Raw genomic sequence first — 22954 nt, forward strand, 5'->3', positions numbered from 1 at the left:
CATTGCGGTATCTTAGGCTGCTGAAGTAGACCAGCTGGTTTCTGATATTCAACCTTGACTCTCGCACAGGTTAAGCATTTTCCAACGTACGTAGCGATGTGAGCCTTCATACTAGGCCACCAATAAGTTGTTTTGATATCGTGGTACATTTTATCCGCACCTGGATGTACCGAGTAGCGAGACTTGTGCGCTTCATCCATCACAAGTTCGCGTAAACCGCCATAAAGTGGGACCCAAATACGCCCCGTTACATAGTAGGCGCCGTCTTCCTTTTGTTCCATTTGTTGTCGTGAGCCGCGTAAGGCTTCAGCCTTGACGTTTTCGGGCTTCAGTGCTTTTGTCTGAGCAGCTCGTATCTGTGCAGGAAGGCTAGACTGAATCGTAAGCTGTAGCGCTCGCACGCGCTTAGGTAGAGTGTCTTTCCGACTGAGGGCATCAGCCACAACATTGGCCTTGCCTGGATGATACTTGATGGCGCATTCGTAGTCGTTCAGAAGTTCAACCCATCTCCGTTGACGCATATTCAAATCCTTTTGCTTAAGAATATGCTCGAGACTCCTGTGATCGGTGTAAATCGTGCACCTGGTACCGTACAGGTAGTGTCGCCATATCTTAAGCGCGAAAACAACAGCTCCCAGCTCTAGATCGTGCGTCGTGTAGTTTCGTTCATGAACCTTGAGTTGCCGCGAAGCGTATGCAATAACTTTATCCCGCTGCATCAATACACAACCAAGCCCCTGTATCGATGCGTCACAATAAACCACGAAGTCATCCGTGCCCTCAGGCAGTGAGAGAATAGGTGCGCTGCAAAGCCTATCCTTTAAGTACTGAAAAGCGGTTTCCTGCGTATTACCCCATCTGTAAACGACACCTTTCTGTGTTAGCATAGTAAGCGGCTGCGCGATCTTGGAGAAGTCTTTGATAAACCGTCTGTAGTATCCCGCCAAACCCAAGAATTGGCGTATTTCTGTTGGTGTACGCGGTGCTGGCCAATTCCTGATCGAATCTACCTTGGATGGATCGACGTGAATCCCATCCTTGTTCACCACATGGCCTAAGAAGTGGACTTCACGAAGCCAGAAGTCGCATTTTGAAAACTTTGCGTACAGTTGCTCCTTTCGAAGAAGTTCCAAGATAAGACGTAAGTGCTGCTCGTGTTCCTCCTGACTCTTTGAGTAAATCAAAATGTCGTCGATGAATACGATAACGAACTTGTCTAGATAGGGTTTACACACCCTGTTCATAAGATCCATGAAGACTGCAGGCGCGTTCGTAAGCCCGAATGGCATGACCAGAAACTCGTAATGACCGTAGCGAGTTCTGAAAGCGGTTTTGGAGACGTCCTCATCCCGGACTCTCAGCTGATGATAACCTGACCTCAAGTCTATCTTGGAGTAATAACACGACCCTTGCAACTGGTCGAATAGGTCATCTATGCGCGGAAGAGGATAACGGTTCTTCACCGTCACCTTATTGAGTTCGCGGTAGTCGATGCACATCCTGAACGTACCGTCTTTCTTCTTCACAAATAACACTGGAGCTCCCCAAGGCGAAGAGCTTGGACGAATAAAGCCCTTTTCCAAGAGCTCTTGTAGCTGCTTCGACAGTTCTTCCAGTTCGGTTGGAGCCAAACGATACGGTGCGCGGGCTATTGGTGCTGCTCCAGGAGCTAACTCAATCTGAAACTCGACTTGACGATGAGGAGGTAAACCAGGTAAATCTTCAGGAAACACTTGAGGAAAATCACGCACAACTGGTATATCCTCCAGCTTCTTTACCTTTGCTGATGCGTCAGTGACAAGTGCCAGAATGGCAGTATGTCCCTTTCGTAAACATTTCTGCGCCTTTAAGAAAGAGATGATGCCAACCACAGCACCACTCTTGTCACCTTGTACTTCGAGAGGTTCTTGACTGGAGCGAGGAATACGAATAACTTTTTCTTTGCATAAGATCTCCGCGTGATGTTGGGATAACCAATCCATACCGATGACGACGTCGAAACTACCCAAAACTATGGGTATGAGATCAATCGAGAAAGTCTGACCCGCTAGAACAATACTACAACCCTTGACTACCTGTGCGGCTTCTACACTTTTACCATTGGCTAGTTCTACGACGTGTTTGGTGTCTAGGGGTGTTGGTGTACGTTTTAATAATTTACTCATTTTCAATGACATATAGCTTGTATCAGCACCCGAATCAAATAAGACAGTAACATAAATATCGTCGAGAAGAAACTTACCCATAACCACATTGGGATCATTCACTGCGTCACCCCGACCTAGCACAAAAGCACGACCCCGAGCTTCGTTGCCATTGTTGTTGTTGTTTCCCCCGTTATTGTTGTTATTGTTCCCGTTGCCCTGATTGTTGTTGTTGTTCTGGTTCCTGTTTAGCTGAGGGCAGTGTCTCTTGATGTGACCTTCAGCACCACAATTATAGCACCCCTTGTTGCCCTGTTGCTGATTCTGCTGTGCCGGTGGCTGCTGCTGATCCTGATTCGCAGGACGAGGGCTTCTACAGTCTTTGGCCTCGTGACCCATCTTGAGGCATCTTTGACAACGGCCCTTGTTACACTGACCGTTGTGGTGCCTGTTGCAGTTGTTACACTTTGGAAGGTTTCCTCGGTATCCACCCTGCCTGTGGCTACCTGACGACTGCTGGTTAGGGCTTTGATAGTTGCCAGTCTTTCGCTGCTGATTCTGGGACTGAACCGAAATTGATGCTTTGCTTGAATCCCCCTCCCATTTCCTCTTGTTGTCACTGAGGATAACGGGAGTAGCTGAAGGAGTGACTGTAGCAGTAGCGCTGACGCGCTTAGGCAGTTTATTCTGATCCACTGCCTGATCGGTGATGCGATGAGCGAGACGCTGGATTTCCTGGATGTTGTTGAGGTTAGCCGAGGTAACGTGGCTCTATATTTCTGGTGCCAAACCTTTGAGATACAACTCAATACGCTTGTATGGAGGGTCCACCATAGTTGGACATAACACAGCCAACTCATTCGATCTCTTGGTGTAAGCTTCGATTTCCGAACCAACCATTTTCAAGTTATACAACTCGTCCTCCAACTTGTGAATGTCTTCTCTAGTGCAGTATTCCCTCTTGATCAGTTCTTTGAAATCATTCCAGGGTGTGGCGTTAGCAGCTGCCAACCCTAAGATCTGCACTTGTGCGTTCCACCAAGTGAGCGCAATCCCTTCAAGTGTGCCAGTGGCGAACTTCACCCTGCGAGCCTCAGGGCATTCACACATTTCGAAAACCGACTCGAGCTTTTCAAACCAGTGGAGGAGTCCAACTGCTCCCTCCGTGCCACTAAACGAGCTAGGACGACAATCCATGAAATTCTTGAAGGTGCACCCAGGTTGTTGCTGAGCGGGTTGACCTATTGTGTACGAATAGGGCAAAGTTAAGTACGAGAATTAATGTAGGATCTAAAGATCCTAGTGTCTATACTGCAGGGTATACTACCTGCTTGGGCGGCTGCAACTGCCGCAGCAATGAGAGCCTCTAGCTGGGCTTGAGTCATGTTAATTCGTGCGGCCATTGATCTTCACATCAAAGGCAACATAAGTGAGAAAGGTTCGCGAATAGTGCGATGACAGAAGAGTGTAAGCACATAAGTATTCTCATGCAATAACAAGTAGTGAGCAAAGTAATGTAAGCATACTACGAGCAAAGTTCTATGCAGTTCTAGCAAGCAGGTAACAAACATAAACCTTATTACCTAGGATGTCGAGTCTTGCACGTGGAGCGAAGCGTCGTTGTGGATCGTTGAGAGCACTGTTCTGGTTATAGTCTGGTTTTAATAAAAACGTTTTTCCATATTAAAACCAAGTTCTCTATAACCAATGGCTCTGATACCAATCTGTCACACCCCCAAAATCCACCCGCGGAGTATCACCGCTTGGGAGCGTGACTGACCAGGATCAAGCCACCAATCATATTGAACATGTAATTAATATTAAGTAAAATAAATGTAAACCATCCATCCAATACGATAGGTGTTCAAAACATAATCATAGTTTCAAAGTGTAGCGGAAGCATAGTAAATAATCCAACAATAGTTAATAGTTTTAAATGTCATAATAGTTCAACGTAGAAACCACGATCCTTGCACACAACGACCCGCTTCTCCAGTGCAAGCTCCAAGTACCTAACGATCTGCAAGGCATGTAACAGAATGATCAACAAACTAGTTGAGCGAGTTCACAGTAAGTAAATGCGTAACAGTAAGTAACGGGTGGCTCTACTGGGCCAATAGTAAGTTATACAGGTGGGGGCTTCCCATGTTATGTGACCACTAGACTATTCGTATTATCCCTGTTCTTCGTCCGAGAACAGTAGCGCGTATGAGGTGTGCGTAGGTTTTACGCACGTATCCTTCATAACCGAGGATAGAAGTAAGTAATGCGTACACGTAGGTTTTACGTACGTATCCTTTGTATCGAGGATAGTAATTGGCATGTGACCACGTAGGTGTTATCCCAACCTACGGAAGAAGTAAGTAATGCGTACACGTAGGTTTTACGTGCGTATCCTTTGTAACGAGGATAGTAATTGGCATGTGACCACGTAGGTGTTATCCCAACCTACGGAACCGTCCTGACATCCGAGGACCATGATAGGTGATAGTCTAGGAAAGCATATGTACGTTCTTAGTCAATGATAACCTTTAACCCATTCCCACGACCCGGGAATCCCATGCCTTAGTAGGAGTGTGAACTCACCTTGGTTTGCTCGGTATGCTATGCTCTAGGGTTTATCAAACGTCTAAGTCCGTTACACACGACCTAGAATATGTTGCATATGATATGATGTAAGTGTTTGCATCAAACTAGGGTTTACAAATCGTTGGCATTCAAGCAGTTGTGTCTTGTGTGTTTATCGTGTACATGATGATATCACATAGAATGTTCACGCATGTAGAATCATACAGTTGCATTCCGTATCGTACAATTATACATATAAAGAATCACACATCACACAAACAGTTAATCATATTCACATAACTCACGCGTCACGTCTTTGATTTCGTAGTTTAGCCTAACATATTCTTTGTTCATATAACGCACATTATCGTACATGTAACACACACATGCAATCCCATCCATGATAGCTCATCTATTCCACTAGTGTCGTCTAATAACCGTATAATATGTGTCTAGCTCAAATAGTCAGTATACAGACACACATGATGTACTCGCACACTTCAAGTCTAGTTAATAAACACGTGCAGCCCATTGTCTAGGCAAGGCCCAATTAGATAAAGCTTAACCCAATCAGCCCAACTAACTCAGACCCCAAGCTTACCATCTATCGAAATTCGGACAAGGATTGAGGGGGTGAAACTCAGACCAAAGGTGATTAAACTCGGATAAAGGCTGCCCCCCATTTAAACTCGGGCTAAAGGGGATCCTTGACAAACTCGGGCATCTTGGCTCTTAAATGAAACTCAGACATCACATTAAATTCGGACCAAATGGTGTTGTTTATGTAGGTCGGACTAAGGGGTGATATATTAAACTCGGACTAGGTGTTATGCATTAAACTCGGTCTAGATGTTATCATATCAAACTCGGACAAGAATCAATTGTTTAAACTTGGACACTTGTGTTGCTTATTAAACTCGGGCAAAGAAAATCAAATTATACTCGGACATCACCTGATAACTTAAACTCGGACCATACATAAATAATTAAACTCGGACCATACCTGAGTAATTAAACTCGGACCATACCTGAGTAATTAAACTCGGACCATACATTGATTCACACAAACTCGGGCTTTATTCATCACATAAACTCAGACTCTTTACTTCTTTTAAAACTCAGACAATATGACAACAAGCTCGGGCATAACCAACAATTAAACCACGGACATATACGACCTGTTGAAGCTCGGACTAACACAATCACAAAGCACTAAAGTAAATCACAATTGCATCAATTACGTTTCCATACGACTCAAAACCCTAGTTCATACATTTTCACAGTGAACTGTTCGATTATCAAACAACAATTCTACATATCTTGCATCTTAATCATCAGCCAATGATTCCACATCAACCACACCCACTTCATAACAATCAACCATCAATCAATCACAGAACTATCATATGAAAACTAGGGTTTGCACATACAACACGAACCAAGAATAGATGATAATCAAACAATCAATAAACAATGATTAAGCAATTACCTTGATTGATTCTAGATGGATTGAAGGATCAAACTTTGATGCAAAAGACTTGTGAATCCAAGATTGATGAAAATATGGTTGTAGAGAGGATTAGAGGAGGTGAAAGTACGTGTTTTGGTTTCTTGTGATGATTAGGGAATGATTAGTGAAAGAGATTAGGGTTTTAAGTTGTTAAAGTTTCACTATTCGCACAAAACACCCTAAGGAATTATCTATCACATATTCCATGCACAAGATATACAATTTACAGTTTCACCACCACCTTTAAGTATTTGACAAATTATTCACCAGCAATACATAACTATGCATACTCACACAATACAATTCATCGTATTTAAAACGCATACAATTTCGTAGCAATTTAATTGTGCAATCAATCAACTAAGCAATACAAGAACGTGCAATAAATGCGAAACAGAAATCTTGGAAATTCGAGTTGTCACAAACTTGAGGAACATTACCAAAAAAGGTCGTGCTTTTCATCATTTTGGGAATAAGGCCCGACACCTTGGAAAACCGATTAAGGGCATCTTTGATTATCTTAGTCGACACAACATCCGCATTCACAAAGATGAACAAATCATCCGCAAATGTAACATTTATGATCTTCTGCTTTTTACAATTGATGTGGTATCTAAATGCATCACTAGAGGCCGCTGCATTGTGTAACAAAAGCGAAAGAGCCTCCATAACCAAGGTAAATAAGTAAGGAGAGATTGGGTCCCCCTGTCTCAGTCCCCTTTTACCCTTGAAAAACCCGTGAAGATTACCATTAATGCTCAGAGAGTATGAAACCGTGCTAACACACGTCATAATCCAACTAACCATTTTGGGAGGGAAACCAAACCCAAACAAGATATCCTCCAGAAAAGTCCAGCTGACTGTATCATACGCCTTTTGAATATCGATCTTAAATGCACATCTAGGAGGCCCAACATTCAAGTGATAATTATGCATTAGTTCCTGAGTAAGAAGGATATTATCTGAAATCTTTCTACCCGGAACAAAAGCAGACTGACTAATATTCACCAAAAAATCCAAGCTACCTTTGATTCTTTCAGTGATTATTTTGCTGATACACTTGTAAAGCACATTGCAACACGAGATCGGTCGATAGTCAATAACCGAATTTGGAGTTGTAACTTTAGGAACCAACGCTATAATGGTGTGATTAATTTGTTGTAGCAGCTTCCCATTATTAAAGAATTCCAAAATAGCTTTTGTTACCTCATCCCCGACAATTTCCCAAGAATTTTTAAAGAACGCCGAAGTGTAACCATCAGGACCTGGAGCCTTATTTTCGCCAATCGAGAACATAGCACTTTTTACCTCCTCCCGAGTAACCTGACGGATCATAAAAGCTGCAACATTCAAATCCAGAGTATTGCTGAACAAGCCATTAACATCTAATTTTTCCACCTTATGCACCTTACCCAAGAACTCAGTATAGTGATCAACCAACACTGCATAAACTTCATCCCCCGTGAACTGAATACCATTAGTATCTCTGATTTGGAGGATCTTATTGCATGCATTCCTAGTTTTCACACAGTTGTGAAAAAATTTTGTATTAGAATCACCTGCCGCCAACCACTCAGCCTTGGCTTTTTGCTTGAGAAAGCACTCTTCATCATAAGAAGCTGAACGAAATTCTTTAAGGCGAATAGACTCTTCCTCTCTAAGGCCAGCATCAAACGGATTAACATCTATAGCCTTTTGGACTTCATCCAACTTCAACCTCAGCAAATTGACTCTTTCATGAAGATTACCTTGCTTATAAAGAAGCCGTCTAAGAGGAGACTTCAAAAAGGTGAGCTTCTTCACCACCGAAAACATGGTAACCCCTTGAACCTCCTGACTCCACGCATTCAAGACACATTGGCTGAACCCCTCCTTGGTTGCTAAAAAATTAGCAAACTTAAATGGCTTAGGCCGGCTATGTTTAAAGCTGGAAAGGAAGAGAATGCACGGTGTATGATCCGAAATACGAAACGGGTGAAACAGCGCATAAGCATTAGGATACATATCCAAGAAATGGATATTCCCCATGATCCTATCAATCTTCTTAACTACACCTATTCCTTGTTTCGGTTTTTGATTCCAGGTAAAATGCATACCATGGCTCTTAATGTCAACCAACTCATTACTTTGAACACACTCATAGAACTCTCGCATGCCAATAGTAGTAGTAGAAGAGCCAACTATACAATCTTCCATAGATAACGCCGAGTTAAAATCCCCCAACACGACCCACGGCCTGTCTCTAACAAAGCTTTTATGCATACATAAGTTTTCCCAAAGGTGTCTTCTATCTTGGTACTTATTCTCAGCATACACGAACGAACAAAAAAGGATCTTATCATCCGACTTAAGACGGGATTGCACATGAATAACCTGATCAGTTTGATGGACCACCATAAGATCCACTATATCCTTATTCCAACCCACAATAATCCTAGTTCCCCTTGAACAACTACTACTATTGGAATACCAATCCCAGTTCCTGAACACCCCTTTGCAAACTCTATCTAAATTAGAAGTGTTAACATGCGACTCCAAAACAGCACAAATATTAAGATGATTTTCAGTGATTAGTTTCCGAACCTCACGTTGTTTCAGGGGATGGTTCAAGCCCCTAACATTCCAAACCATTAAGCTACCCATTAACACCCTTTAGACCGGGAGTGCTTGCCCCCTCAGCTGGTTTTGAATTCCTATCCGCTGCCATAAAATCGGACATTTCAGTGTGAAGATCATCTATAACCCCTTCCTCATCATACGGACTTCTAATCGGCTCATTCTCATAGCTCCGGTTCACAACAGGAACCCCTTCCAACTTATCAGCACTAGAAAGCGCCTCAAACGAGTTCTGGATCTTTATAGTGCTGTTATTTTTACCATTACCTCCATTTACCCCCGTACTCATGCCTCCTTTATTAATAATCTCATCATCTTTTGTTCCAGACGTACTAGCTCCAGGAGTACCGTTACCTCCATTAAAACCCTTCTGCATACCAGCCCCAGACGGATTGGTTTTTTGTTTATATACAAATTTCGCCTTTTGCTTCTTCTGAGGAAAGACATGTTTGGCCGTTTTGCGTTTATCAGTCACAAATCCATCCTGATCAATAGAAACTTTCTTTTGCAGCTCCGGTTCACTCTTCGGACACGACGAGACATCATGGCCAAAAAGGCAGCAAGTAGAACATCTTTTCGGTCTCCACTCATATTCAACCTTGACTTCCTCCAGAACATACCCCTCTTCAACCAACTTAGGAACGGCTACAACAATATGATCTTTCAATTCCTTATCAGCTGAAATTTCAACCATAGACTCAGGCCATCATCCGTGTAGACCGCAATAGGCACATTATGAAACTTAACCCACACAGGGACCGATTTGATCCAATCCTTCCTAAGTGTGACTGCCGGGGTCCAAACATTGAGAAATAACGGGACTTTCCTGATAAGCAAAGGACCACCTTCAAGAACCTTATTCATACCTTCAGACGAATCAAACTTAAAAAAGAAAAACCCATTGGAGTTCATCATAGCCTTAGAGAATCCATACTTATTCCAGACATTCTTTGCATAATACTCTACCACCGGAAACGGAAGTCTACTACCCAAAAAATAACCATACAAGACATTATTAAACCTATCCTGCACTTTCTGCACCGCTTCTTTCGGGATAACAATATCAGCATTCTCCATTACCTCCTGTGCCTCTACCAGCCTAAAGTTAACCACCCTTTTAATTCCACCAGAAGACTGAAACTTTTCAGCATAAGAGACAGGTTTCGTCACATTCATACTAGGATCTGCTTGGCAATAAGCTTTGTCAGCAGGTGTCTGCACAGGCACCGTGACCTTCTCCAATTCATCAATAATGTTAATAACCCTTTGCTCATTACGTACCATACCACGTCTAGGCAACAACGGGTTCCCATCAATATTCAGAGGCTTAGCAAACAAGGAAGCTTTATCTCTCAAATCCTGAACACCCATCGGTTTTGAGCTAATGAACACATCCCCATACATTTTTTCAGAAAAAGACTTAAACCCTAAATCCTCCAATCCATTATCTTTACTAGGGTTTTCCGCAGCACTACTGTTAACAGGTAATGGCGGCTTACCCCTATCATCTTTCGGAACATTATCTTTCGGGTCCATACTAAAAGGTAGCTTACGCTACTTTAACGTGTCGTTTGCGTAAAACGCGTTCGGACCCCTAACTAGTCCTATGACAAGTATTATATGCCTTAGCATGTCTAATAATGTTACCTAATCAGTTTAGATATAAAAATTTAGGTTACATATGCTTAAAATGAATTTATACGTAAAAAGGGCATTTTGGTCATTTTCCTAAGGCATATAAACTACCTATCATACAACTAACTAAACGAAGTGACCATAAGGTGTAACCTCGGAAGGTTATTCCCTATACAACTACGGTAACTAAACATGCTTGGTCGGATTCACACATATCAAATGGTTACAAATGGTTCACATATATCAAATGGTTACAAATGGTTCACATATATCAAATGGTTACAAATGGTTCACATATATCAAATGGTTACAAATGGTTCACATATATCAAATGGTTACAAATGGTTCACATATATCAAATGGTTACAAATGGTTCACATATATCAAATGGTTACAAATGGTTCACATATATCAAATGGTTACAAATGGTTCACATATAACAAATGATCACCAATGGTTCACATGCATCAAATGGTTACAAATGGTTCGAACAGTTCAAAATGTAAAACAATGGGCTAGCATGTTAAGTGAACATACATAGCAAAACATAATGAAATCATGTACTAATAGTGTACTAATGAACATAGCAAGTATATGATATGAAAATACGGAAAGCATGAAAGTAACAAGTAGGCACATGTGTTTCACCCCAAAACGTTTGAAAAATAGTAAAAGAGGAGACTATGTACTCACATGAGAATGCTTAGAAGTCTTGAATAACTACCAAGCAATGCTAGAGGGATCACGGAAATCAATCGGCACCTAATATAAGTAACTACGTAAATAAACCGGACCTAAATCGGAAGATCGGATAGGATGAGGTTTCGTAAACCAAATGAGTATTGGAACTCATATGATATGGTTTAACAAAGCCTACATACTAAATCGAAACCTAACTTAAGTGCTTACGACCCATTACGACCCGTTTAGGTAGCTTACGCTACTTTAACGCGTCGTTTGCGTAAAACGCGTTCGGAACGCCTAACTAGTCCTATGACAAGTATTATATGCCTTAACATGTCTAATAATGTTACCTAATCAGTTTAGATATAAAAATTTAGGTTACATATGCTTAAAATGAATTTATGCGTAAAAAGGGCATTTTGGTCATTTTCCTAAGGCATATAAACTACCTATCATACAACTAACTAAACGAAGTGACCATAAGGTATAACCTCGGAAGGTTATTCCCTATACAACTACGGTAACTAAACATGTTTGGTCGGATCCTAATGATCGACCAAACGGGTCTAGTTCGAAAGTCTAAGCGGTTGATAAGACCGCTTGACTTACGACTCTATACAAGCACTATACTAAAAGTGACGAGCTAAACATGTTAAAACATGTTTAGTTAAGTTAGAAAACAGGTTTTGATATCAAAACAAAGGGTTTTGATACCCAAGAGTAGTTTGGTTACAAAATACGCATGAATACGCATTTTGGCCGAAACTACGACTCGTCACTACGCCTAATCAACGTGGTAATCAGTAGGTTTAGTCACACGGGACTAAAACCATCGTGATTACGCTCACGTTGCGAAGTTCAACGAACTTCGTGTTGACCAACTCGTGGTTAAAGCAGAAAGTCAAACACTGTTTGACTTTCGTGCTAAAAACGAATAAAAAGCATGAAAGAGACTTACAAAGGGTCCAAGCTAGGAAGTTTTGATTCAAACAACTCAGGTATGAAGTAATAACTTCAACTTAGAGCTGATTGAACCAAAGTGTGAGTTGAAATGAAGTGAAGGCATGGGTTTATATAGGATTCGGTAAACCGTTAGGATCGTTCCTCGCATTTCGTGCTTTGATCTTGGCCCTCCACTTGCGATCATGGTGTTCAAAACCATAGGAATGTTTAAAACCAACAAATTTGAGCCCATAGCATCCAAAACCAGTCATTAAAACCATCAACACTTCAAAATTGGACTAGGTTCATTGAATCTGGTCAGAAATTTAAAAAATGGTCCCTGCTCTTGTAAAACTTGATTTTTGGCACTTTTAAGCCCCGTTAACCCCATTTCAAAGCTCTAAAATGATGTTAAAGTATAGGGAACTTAAAATATGCTCAAAAACATCTCAGATGTCCGTTCGTTTGGTCGTACGGTTGCGTTGTTCGGTTAATTACGACGGAAGTCGTAACGAACGCAAAAACGATCCAAATTAAGCGACGAATGGAATTTTATCATGCCAATCACTAAAATAAAATATTTTAATGATTACATAAATTTTTGGATGTCCGGATGTATTCAGAATGTAAGATATGCGCGAAAATGCAAACTTATGCACTTTTTGACGCTTTTAGTCCCTATTGATCAAGAAAGTTTATTTTTGCGCACCAAACACCTTAAAGCCTATTTCTAAGCTATGTAAAGGATATTTAGGGCATATTTAACTTATGATCAAGTTCCGGAATATTCGTTACAGTACAAATCGGCATACTTTCGCAGTTTGTCGAAATTAGTCCCTGTAAGCGAATAAACTTGATTTCGCCATACCAAACCTTCCAAAACTTATTTATAAGTTGTGTAAAGGTTATTTAAGGTATGTTAAGCCTATGTCGTTGTTCTGAAGTGTTTGTTGCATTAAACTGGTTATCTTTACACATCAGATTGCGTATAACCTTCTCGAAAGAGATTTAAAGCTCGAAATCGAACAAGAACTGATATGTGCAAACGATACAAATATTTTTACAAATCCCAAGTATGAAACACAATATTTCATTAATTTGGTATTTGTTTGATGGTCGCAGAGGCACAGGTGTCACAATCTCCCCTACTTTAGGAAATTTCGTCCCGAAATTTCTTCGTAGGAGTCTGTCTGTGACGCTGTGTTAAATAATTGTCTTGCATGGAATCTAGGGTGTTTATCTATTTGCGTAGAATAACCCATTAAAGATATGCAAGGCATAATCCTGTTATTTCTCTCAATGGACATTCTTCAGAAACAAAAATGAACGGAGTTATTTTTAACATGCATTCTTCAGAAAATGGAAAATGAAGGAAAAATCAAGGATATTCATTTCCCTCGATGGATATTCTTTAGAAACGAAAATGAACGGAATGAGTCACTTTCCTCAATGGGTATTCTTCAGAAACGGAAATTAAGGAAGAATCAAGGATATTCATTTCCCTCGATGGATATTCTCCAGAAACGAAAATGAACGGAATGAGTCACTTTCCTCAATGGGTATTCTTTAGAAACGGAAATGAAGGAAGAATCAAGGATATTCATTTCCCTCGATGGATGAAAATGAACGGAATGAGTCATTTTTCTCAATGGGTATTCTTCAGAAATGGAAATGAATAGGGTTAACTCTAAACACATGACAAAACCTCCTGTGGTTTCTGTGCACTAAATTCCATAATTATGTACGCGTCCATAATTAGGTAATTCCTTGCACAGTCCGCACAGTGAATTTCATAATGTGTAGGGAAGAAAAAAATCAAACCTGTGATGAGTGTGACTAGACTACCATAGGGTCCTTTTAATTAGATCGACAAATGATCTCTTTAATTAGACCACCAAGGAGTCTTTTCAGATATATCATCACATGATATTCCTAACCAGATTTTTGGATCAATCTGTTTAAGTAGACCACTCAAGTGGTCCAATTATAGAATAGTACTTCATAACCCAAGGGACTTAACTACAAAGTAGAAGTCCATTAAGGATTTAAGGTAGTACCTTTGGATATCCTACTATGTATCCCTTATACGAAGATATGGAAGATTCTACGAGGATTTGTATAACAAAAATTTGGATCACACAAAAACATAAAAAGGGAACACATAAGCACATAATCACATAATTATTTAACTTGACCTTTAATTTGTTATCTTTGGACACGGATATTTAAAGCATCCCAGGAATCCAATCCATGGATTTCATTTGGCACTTTAATCATTTTCAAGAATCTATCTATGAAGATAGGAAAATCTTAATAGGAATTCGGCTTTGTTCTTATTGAATCATACAAAGAATTCAATTAAGGGCTCCGATGAATGATACCCATCCACAAGGATCTAATTATGAGGATAGAAAGATCCTATATGGATTTTGGAATTTGTGTAACGAGAGGTGTTTCGACACCTTGCACTAGGAGTGCTTAAGTCGATACACAAGGTAGAAAGTTCAGGAGGTTAGGCGCTAGATATGCCGAGGCGACATATGAAGCAGAATTTGAAGGTTGAGCAGCAGCATGATTAGTGCATTTCATAATGTGTAGGGGAAGAAAAAAATCAAACCTGTGATGAGTGTGACTAGACTACCATAGGGTCCTTTTAATTAGATCGACAAATGATCTCTTTAATTAGACCACCAAGGAGTCTTTTCAGCTATATCATCACATGATATTCCTAACCAGATTTTTGGATCAATCTGTTTAACTAGACCACTCAAGTGGTCCAATTATAGAATAGTACTTCATAACCCAAGGGACTTAACTACAAAGTAGAAGTCCATTAAGGATTTAATGTAGTACCTTTGGATATCCTACTATGTATCCCTTATACGAAGATATGGAAGATTCTACAAGGATTTGGATAACAAAAATTTGGATCACACAAAAACATAAAAAGGGAACACATAAGCACATAGTGTGACACTCTAGGTTTTTCCGAACAAACACCTTGTAATATTTTGTGTATATATAAATATTATTAAATGGAAACGTAACTTTTACATGATATGTGTGATATGTACGTAATATATATATATGAGAGTCGAGACCACGACCCGAGACCATGACTCGCAACCACCCGGTTGCGAGTGGGCCGTAACCGGTTTGGGCCGAAACCCCAAGCCCAACCCGAAAACCCCCCCTTGTATAAATTCCAACCTTCTCCTCATTTCCCTCATTTGTTACACAAACATACCCACACTTCTCCTATTTCTCTCCCACTAGAAAACCCCAAAACAACATTCCATCTCTTCCAACTTTCGGACCAAGCAAGGATCTCGGACAAGGACTCGGTCAAGACCATCACTCGGACACTTCATCTTCTCTCATTTTCTTCCTTTATTTCGGCTCATTCTTCTTCTTCACAACCGGTTAGTGTTGTTACTATGTGCATGAGATTTATGTATGTTGTATGAACTAGAAATGCTTGGTTAGTAGTGTTACACATGATTTTTGGGTGAATTGTGAAGTTGGATTATGTGTGTTAAACCTTAAGTATGAATATTTGCTAAACATGTTTAAAATAACTAGAAATGGTAGTTTAAGAGAGTTCATGGCCAACCAAACTATACTTCTTTATTTCTTGCAAAAATGATGATGTTAAACATAAGATTTCGGCTACAAACATGTATGTTTCTTGTCCTTGCATGATTGATGAATATGTAAGTCTTAGTTCATAAAATGAATGGTTATGTTGGACATAAAAACCCTAGGATGTTGAATATGGATGAACTTGTTATGAACATGTTGAATAATGGTTGAGTATTTGAAAACCCTTGTGATTTGATCCATATTTGGTTGATAGACAGTTTGGGTAAGTTGTTAGTTAAACCCTATTGGTTGTTTCCTGATTTGGGGACTGATGTCTTGTACCAACTAACCTGACTTAGTCTGCATCATCACGTGTACATGAAAGGGACATTTTACGACTCGCAACCACAACATTCCGACTCGAGACCACGCAGTTGCGACTCGCAACCATAGCATGACAAGTCGAAACCACACGATTACGACTCGAGACTACGACGGTTGCGACTCGCAACCACAACATGACAACTCGAGACCACGGTTGCGACTCGCAACCACAGCGTGACAAGCCGAGACCACCTGGTTGCGACTCGAGACCAGCCGGTTGCGACTGGGCTGTCCATTTTGGTTATTGGGCCAATATGTGTTTAACTTGGACTATCTGTTGACTGGATTATGTATTACTGTTGACTGCTTAAATGTTTAGGCCGGCCCAATAACCCCATGACTGTTTACTTGTATGCATGTTACGTACCTGTATGTGTTTTACGTGAATGCTTGTACACCGAATCTGACCTATACCGGTAACCATGTTAGGACGTGGTGACCAACGTGATTGACAAGTAACCTAAACCTACCGAGCAACCCAAGGTGAGTTCACGACTTAAAAGCATGCGTCCCGGTGGTTTGGGACACGAGACTATAACAACCCTATCCCCTTGTAAAGGGGATACCATTCACATTCTTTCCCTAGTTATTGGGAACAAACTTACTTTTTCTTCCCTGGTATTGGGAAACCTATTGGTTAATTACTGTTTATACAGACTGCAACTAACGGCACTAAACGAAACTCTATCACTCAAGTCCCTACTACATAATACCGATTAGTCGCCGGGGCCAGGCGAACGGGTTATTAGTTGATAGCGCTATTTAGGTTTTACCAGCCTCACACCGTGCCCTGGTTTGGGATCGGTCGTGAACTAATGTACTCTGGCATCCGTCAATGATGATAGAACATTGACATCGGGGCATCCTGCGGAAACGCAAACGGTTACCTAGTGTTCGGTATTGGAAAAACAGTTTAGTCGCTAACTTTTGGGGTAGCTCCCCATGGCATGTATAAACGGATAAATTAACTGGTGAAACAAGTTTTTGGTAATTAAAACTGGGCAACTAGTGAACTCACTCAGCATTATTGTTGACCCCTTGCTGCATGCTTTGCAGGTAACCAGTGACGAAGGAGCTTGCAGCTTGGGAACGAGTAGTGTCTGTTCACCCTTGTGTTGGGTGTTACCTTATTTTGAACTATGAACTTTGTTTAAACTGCTTTACTTATGCTTCCGCTACTTATTACCGTTTGAACTTAAAACTTTAAACTCTGAACTTGATATTTGCTAAACTTATGGTTAGTAAGTATTACTTTTGTTATCAATTTTAACTATTCAGTATAATTGGTGGCTGGATCCTGGTCAGTCACGCCCTCGAAGCGGGTGTTATCCGCAGGTGGATTTTGGGGGTGTGACAGATTGGTATCAGAGCCATTGGTTATAGTGAACTTGGTTTTAAAAAGGGGAAAATCTTTTTGGAGAAAAACCAGACTATAACCCGTGACTCGTAACGACACTACACTCCAAGTGCAAGGCTCGACACATTTGACCTCATAGCTCGGACCAGTGTTTACTTGTTTGCTTATGTTTCCTGATTTGCTATACGTACTAGTATGCCTAAATCAGATAGATACACCTCTCTCTTCTATCTCATTCTCGCTACACTACGACATCACACTCATACTGTGTTTTCTGGTTATGAAGACAATGAGTGGACGCGGAAGGGGAAACATCAACATGACTCAGGCTCAGTTCACTAACCTACTCAACACAGTGGCTGCAGCTTTCGCAGCTCACCCTATAGGTAAGCTCGTTGTTTTAGGATGTTTAGATCCTACCGCCACATCGACTTTTCGCCTCTAAACCTATACGTTTCGCTTCTCACCCTATAGGTCAGCATGCACCTGCGCAACCACCCGTGTGTACTTTCAAAACTTTCATGGATTGCAAGCCTCTCCCTTTTAACGGCACTGAGGGTGCCATAGGTCTTCTGCATTGGATTGAGAAAATTGAAGCTGTTTTTGCTGTTTGCGAATGTCCCCCTGCGAATTGGGTGAAATTTGCTACTGCTACGCTTGAAGGAAGCGCGCTTTCTTGGTGGAAGGCGCAGATTCAGATGTTTGGATTGGAAACTGCAAATGCTACTGCATGGGAGGATTTCAAGGATATGATTAAGGATGAATACTGTCACCGGGATGACATCCACAAGCTCGAGAATGAGTACTATGAGCTCAAGATGGTTGGGTCGGAAATTGAAACTTACACCAAGATGTCCAATGACTATGCTGCTCTTTGCCCAAACATGTCTCGACCTATGTATCGAAGAATCGAACTGTACATCAAGGGTTTGGCTCCAGAAATTCGAAGCCACGTAACTTCAGCCAACCACGCTACCATTCAGCCGATCGTTCGACTTGCTCACAAATTCACTGATCAGGCCGTAGAGGAGGGCAGGTTGCCCAAAAGGATTAGTGCTACTGTCGGAACTTCTAGTGACAGCAAGCGTAAGTGGGAAGGAAGTCAGGGCAAGGATGCTAACCCCACTCAGGCCCCAGCACAGCAAAGGAAAACTGAAAGCAACAAGGGCACTCAGCAGCAGGGTGGCTACCGGGGAAGCTACCCTAAGTGCAACAAGTGTAACAGACACCATAATGGGGCATGTAACAAGGGCCAGTGTCAGCGATGCCACAAGATGGGGCATGAAGCCAAGGATTGTAGAAGTCAGTTCCCAGCAAGACAGAATCAGCAACAACCCCAACAGCAACAGCAGCAGGGAAACGACCGAGCATGTTTTAAATGTGGGGCGACAGGGCACTTTAAGAAGGATTGCCCCGAACTGAATCAGAACCGCAACAATAATCAGGGAGCTGGAAACAACAATCAAAACAACAATGCCGGGAATGGTGCTAGAGGAAGGGCTTTCGTGATTGGAGCTGGTGAAGCAAGGAATGACCCCAATGTCGTGGCGGGTAAGTTCCTACTTGATGATCGTTATGTTTCTGTGTTATTTGATTCCGGTGCCGATGCTAGTTATGTATCCCTACGTATTAGTAAGAAGCTTAAGCGTCCGCTTTCGTTACTAAGTTCTCCTCATATCGTCGAGTTAGCTAATGGTAGAAACATCGAGGCCTCACATGTTATCAAAGGCTGCAAACTAGAGTTGTCTGGTCAGACATTTAGTATCGACCTTTTCCCTGTTACTCTTGGAAGCTTCGACGTCGTTATTGGTATGGATTGGTTATCCAAGCATCGCGCTGAGATCCTCTGTCAAGAGAAAGCAGTTCGTATTCCTCGTCGTTCTGGCAAACCCCTCATTGTACAAGGTGGCAAAGGTGGAGAAATCTCCGGCGTTATCTCGTTCTTGAAGGCCCAGAAGTGTTTACAAAAAGGGCACACCGCTATCTTAGCACTTGTTACCAACACACAGGAAAAGGAAAAGAGGATTGAAGACTTTCCAGTAGTGCGTGACTACCCCGAGGTATTTCCTGAGGAACTACCTGGACTCCCTCCCCATCGTCAGGTCGAATTCCAAATCGAGCTAGTTCCCGGAGCAGCGCCTATAGCTCGTGCGCCTTATCGACTAGCCCCCGCAGAATTGAAGGAACTCTCTACTCAACTACAGGAACTTTTGGATAAAGGGTTTATTCGCCCTAGTTCGTCACCCTGGGGAGCACCGGTACTCTTTGTTAAGAAGAAGGATGGCACGTTCCGAATGTGCATTGACTATCGTGAGTTGAACAAGGTTACCATCAAGAATCGTTACCCTCTCCCGCGAATCGATGACCTATTCGATCAATTGCAAGGATCAAGCTACTACTCTAAGATTGACCTGCGATCAGGCTATCATCAGTTAAGGGTCCGTAATGAAGACATCTCCAAAACTGCATTCAGAACTCGTTATGATCATTATGAATTCCTCGTTATGCCCTTCGGAATGACCAACGCCCCTGCAGTGTTCATGGATCTCATGAACCGGGTATGCAAACCCTACCTCGACAAGTTTGTAATCGTGTTTATAGACGACATCCTGATCTACTCGAAAAGTCAAGAAGAGCATGAACAGCACCTACGCCTTATCCTCGAACTCCTTCGCAATGAACAGCTGTACGCCAAATTCTCGAAATGTGACTTCTGGCTTCGAGAAGTCCATTTCCTTGGGCACGTGGTTAACAAGGATGGAATCCACGTCGACCCTGCAAAGATCGACTCTATAAAGAATTGGCCTACCCCTAAGACTCCGACCGAAGTTCGCCAATTCTTAGGACTAGCAGGATACTATCGAAGATTTATCATGGGATTTTCAAAGATCGCTCAGCCTCTCACGGCTCTTACTCAGAAGGGTATGGTTTATAAGTGGGGTGAAGCTCAGGAAACCGCGTTTCAGAAACTAAAGGATAACCTCTGCAGTGCTCCTATTCTCTCGTTACCTGAAGGAACGGATGACTTTGTGGTTTACTGCGATGCGTCTATTCATGGACTCGGTTGCGTGTTGATGCAACGCGACAAAGTTATTGCTTACGCCTCTCGACAACTTAAGACGCACGAAAGGAACTACACAACGCATGATTTAGAACTAGGAGCAGTGATGTTCGCGCTTAAGATATGGAGACATTACCTGTACGGTACCAAGTGCACCATTTACACCGATCACAGGAGTCTCGAACATATTTTCAAGCAAAAGGAATTAAACATGCGACAACGTCGATGGGTCGAACTTTTGAATGATTATGAATGCGCCATAAAGTATCATCCGGGCAAGGCCAATGTTGTGGCAGACGCCCTCAGCCGAAAGGACACTATACCAAAGCGCGTGCGAGCATTACAACTTACCATCCAGTCTAGTCTCCCTACCCAGATTTGAAATGCTCAGATTGAAGCTCTGAAACCGGAAAACATCAGGGCTGAGTCCCTGCGAGGATCGAGGCAGCAACTAGAACAGAAAGAAGACGGCGCCTACTATGTGGCAGGGCGCATTTGGGTCCCACTTTACGGAGATCTACGAGAGCTTGTGATGGACGAAGCCCATAAGTCCCGTTATTCAGTACATCCTGGTTCAGATAAGATGTACCACGACTTAAGAACCACATACTGGTGGCCTGGCATGAAAGCCCACATAGCAGCCTATGTTGGCAAATGTTTGACCTGCGCAAGAGTCAAGATCGAGTATCAGAAACCAGCAGGCCTACTACAGCAACCGGAAATCCCGAAGTGGAAATGGGAGCAAATTTCCATGGATTTTGTTACAGGGCTACCTAGATCCCAACGCGGGAATGATACTATTTGGGTAATAGTAGATCGATTGACTAAGTCTGCACACTTTTTGGCCATTAAGGAAACAGACAAGTTTTCTACCTTAGCAGAAATCTATTTAAAGGAAGTAGTCTCCAGACACGGGGTGCCAACTTCTATTATTTCCGACCGAGACGCTCGTTTTACTTCCGAGTTGTGGCAAGCTATGCACAAATCCTTTGGCTCACGTTTGGACATGAGCACCGCTTATCACCCACAAACGGATGGGCAGTCTGAACGCACCATCCAAACCCTGGAAGACATGCTTAGAGCATGTGTGATCGACTTTGGCAAGAACTGGGAAAAGCATCTACCGCTGGTGGAATTCTCCTACAACAACAGCTACCACACTAGCATTCAGGCGGCACCTTTTGAGGCATTGTACGGTCGTAAATGCCGATCACCTCTTTGCTGGGCGGAAGTAGGTGACAGTCAACTCACAGGCCCAGAACTAGTGGTAGATACAACGGAAAAGATTTCCCAGATCAGGCAACGCATGGCGGCAGCTCGTGACCGTCAGAAAAGCTACGCTGACAAGCGTAGGAAACCGTTAGAATTCCAGGTCGGGGACCGGGTTCTACTTAAAGTCTCACCCTGGAAGGGTGTGGTCCGTTTCGGTAAACGAGGCAAGCTGAATCCACGATATGTTGGACCATTCGAAATTACCGAGAAAATCGGTAAGGTCGCTTATAGATTGAACCTGCCTGCGGAGCTGAGTGCAGTGCACAATGTTTTTCACGTGTCTAATCTGAAGAAGTGTCTGTCAGATGAAACGCTCATAATTCCTTTCAAGGAACTCACTATTGATGAACAGCTACATTTTACTGAGGAACCGATTGAGATCACGGATCGAGAGATCAAAACCCTCAAACGTAGCCAGATACCCCTTGTGCGAGTTCGTTGGAACTCACGACGCGGCCCAGAGTTTACCTGGGAGCGGGAAGACCAGATGAAGTCCAAGTACCCCCAGTTGTTCCCTAACGAAAACCCCAGCACTGAAGCTACAACCGAATTTCGGGACGAAATTCCAAACTAACGGGGGGATGATGTGACACCCCGTTGAAACACACTAGCTTGACAGTGGCTGCCTTAACTTTCGGGACGAAAGTTCTTAAAACTTGGGGATAATGTGACACTCTAGGTTTTTCCGAACAAACACCTTGTAATATTTTGTGTATATATAAATATTATTAAATGGAAACGTAACTTTTACATGATATGTGTGATATGTATGTAATATATATATATGAGAGTCGAGACCACGACCCGAGACCATGACTCGCAACCACCCGGTTGCGAGTGGGCCGTAACCGGTTTGGGCCGAAACCCCAAGCCCAACCCGAAAACCCCCCCTTGTATAAATTCCAACCTTCTCCTCATTTCCCTCATTTGTTACACAAACATACCCACACTTCTCCTATTTCTCTCCCACTAGAAAACCCCAAAACAACATTCCATCTCTTCCAACTTTCGGACCAAGCAAGGATCTCGGACAAGGACTCGGTCAAGACCATCACTCGGACACTTCATCTTCTCTCATTTTCTTCCTTTATTTCGGCTCATTCTTCTTCTTCACAACCGGTTAGTGTTGTTACTATGTGCATGAGATTTATGTATGTTGTATGAACTAGAAATGCTTGGTTAGTAGTGTTACACATGAT

This window comes from Helianthus annuus, chromosome 5, assembly GCF_002127325.2.
Source record: "Helianthus annuus cultivar XRQ/B chromosome 5, HanXRQr2.0-SUNRISE, whole genome shotgun sequence".
Lineage (NCBI taxonomy): Eukaryota > Viridiplantae > Streptophyta > Magnoliopsida > Asterales > Asteraceae > Helianthus > Helianthus annuus.